This window comes from Emiliania huxleyi (assembly GCF_000372725.1).
Source record: "Emiliania huxleyi CCMP1516 chromosome Unknown EMIHUscaffold_169, whole genome shotgun sequence".
Classification (NCBI taxonomy): Eukaryota; Haptophyta; order Isochrysidales; family Noelaerhabdaceae; genus Emiliania; species Emiliania huxleyi.
Window position 1 is genome coordinate 63,786 of NW_005200892.1, and position 2,209 is coordinate 65,994.

Genomic DNA, 2,209 nt, shown 5'->3' on the forward strand with positions numbered 1-2,209 from the left:
GTCGCGGCTGTTGGACGCGTGTCCGCCATCGTGCTCTCTCTGCTCGGCGACGGCTTCGCGGGAGGCAAGGTAATGTCCGGGACACGTCCGAGACGTTTCCGGGACACGCCTGCGGGGCGGCGCCGTCTAGCGAGGAGCAAAGCAAATGCGGGTGGCGCAGCGGAGGGGGGAGTGGCAGTGCAACGCTCGCCGCCGCCGTCGCCGCCGCTGGATCTCCCCAGCATGCCGCCTGCCCCCCCCCCGCCAGAGGTTGTGTTTGTGTCGCCCGAGCTCGCTGGCTGGGGCTCGGTGGGCGGTCTGGGGGCGATGGTCGCTCACCTGGCCGCCGGCCGCGCAGCTGTGAAGAGCGCCTCTTCACACCTGCGGCTGTGACTAGGTCGCTCACCTGGCCGCCGCCCTGGCCGCTCGTGGGCTGCGTGTATCCGTGGTGCTGCCCCACTACGCGTCGCGCGGCGGCGGCAGCAGCGGCGCGCCGCACGCCGCCGCCCACCTCTTCGACTTGTCGGTGCCGCTAGAGCCGTCGAGAGGCGACGAGCCGCCGTCGGAGGGGGGGGGCAGGGGGTACCCTACCGATCCCGGAACCCGAACCCAAGCGGACGACGAGGTAGGCGACGCGCCGCTCTCTGTGCTGCACGGGGCGACGGAAGGCGGCGTCCGCGTCTCCCCGCTGCAGTCCGTCGGTCCACCGACCGCGCCAGGCCCGACCCCGGCTCACTCCAGTCCCAGGCGGCGTCCGCGTCTACCTGCTCCAGTCCGACGTCTACTTCCGTGCCCCGTACGCCCACCGCTCCCCGGCCGACGCGCTGCTGTCCGCGAGCCTCCTCTCGCGCGGCGCCCTGCTGCTGCTCGAGCGCCTCTCCGCCTCGCCCGCCGCCCTCCTCTCCAACGACTGGGTGGCCGCGCTGGCGGCGCCGTACGCGAGGCACGGAGCCTGGCGGCGCGCCGCCAGGCCGGGCGGCGGGCGGAGCTGGCCGGAGCGGTGGCGGGGCACGGCGTTCGTGCACTTGGTGCACAATCTCGAGCCCGGCTACGACGGCGCCCTGAATGAAGAGATTCATTAAGAGTGATTGATTACCACACATCATTAAGAGCCGGCTACGACGGCGCCCTGAATGAAGAGATTCATTAAGAGTGATTGATTACCACACATCATTAAGAGCCGGCTACGACGGCGCCCTGAATTAAGAGGTTCATTAGGAGTGATTGAACATCATTAACAGCCGGTTACGACGGCGCCCTCCTCCGGGCCCTTGATTGTGCACCTCCCTAAGCAGAGGCACGAGTCCAGGGAGGAGCTCCCCTTTTAAGGAGACGCACAAGTCCACGATGTCGCACTGCAGGCGCGCCTTCGCTGGAGGCGGCGCCGGCACCCGCCCCCCCCCCCAAAAGAGCTCCTCGCGGCACGTGTCGTTGGTAGGTTCCTTCTCCGGGGCCGAGCCGGCGCTGTCCCCCTCGCAGCTGCTGGGCCTCCCTCCCGCCCTTCTGTCGGAGGAGCGGCCAGGCGCTGCGCTCGCTCGCCTCCCCCCCCCCCCCCCCACAAAAAGAAAGACGCGCCCGCAAAAGGGCTCCGCGCGCCTCGCATGTCTTGTTCAGGCGCCGCGCCGCGGGCGGGGAGAGGGTGGCGCGCCTCGCTCACGCGCGCGGCGCTGCTGACCGCCGACAGCTGGGCCACTGTCTCCGCGTCCTACCGGCAGCAGCTGCTGCGCGGCGGCGGCCCGCTCGCCCCGCTTCTGCGAGCGTTCCCGGCGCCCTTCGCGTGCAAGCTAGGCCTGCCCCTGGCGGAGCTCCGCGCCTCCCTCCACGCCGACGGACTGCTCGGCTTGACTGGCCACGCCGCCGCCAAGGCGTCGATCTCTGTCGGTATCTCGGCGATCTCTCGGCGATCTCTCGGCGATCTCTCGGCGATCTCTCGGCGATCTCTCGGCGATCTCTCGGCGATCTCTCGGCGATCTCTCGGCGATCTCTCGGCGATCTCTCGGCGATCTCTCGGCGATCTCTCGGCGATCTCTCGGCGATCTCTCGGCGATCTCTCGGCGATCTCTCGGCGATCTCTCGGCGATCTCTCGGCGATCTCTCGGCGATCTCTCGGCGATCTCTCGCCCACGCCGCCGCCAAGGCGTCGCTGCGCCGGCAGTGCTTTGGCGACGGCTGGCGTGCCACGCTGCAGGCAGCTAGTTAATTAGTTAGCAGCGAATGAATCAATTGGCAG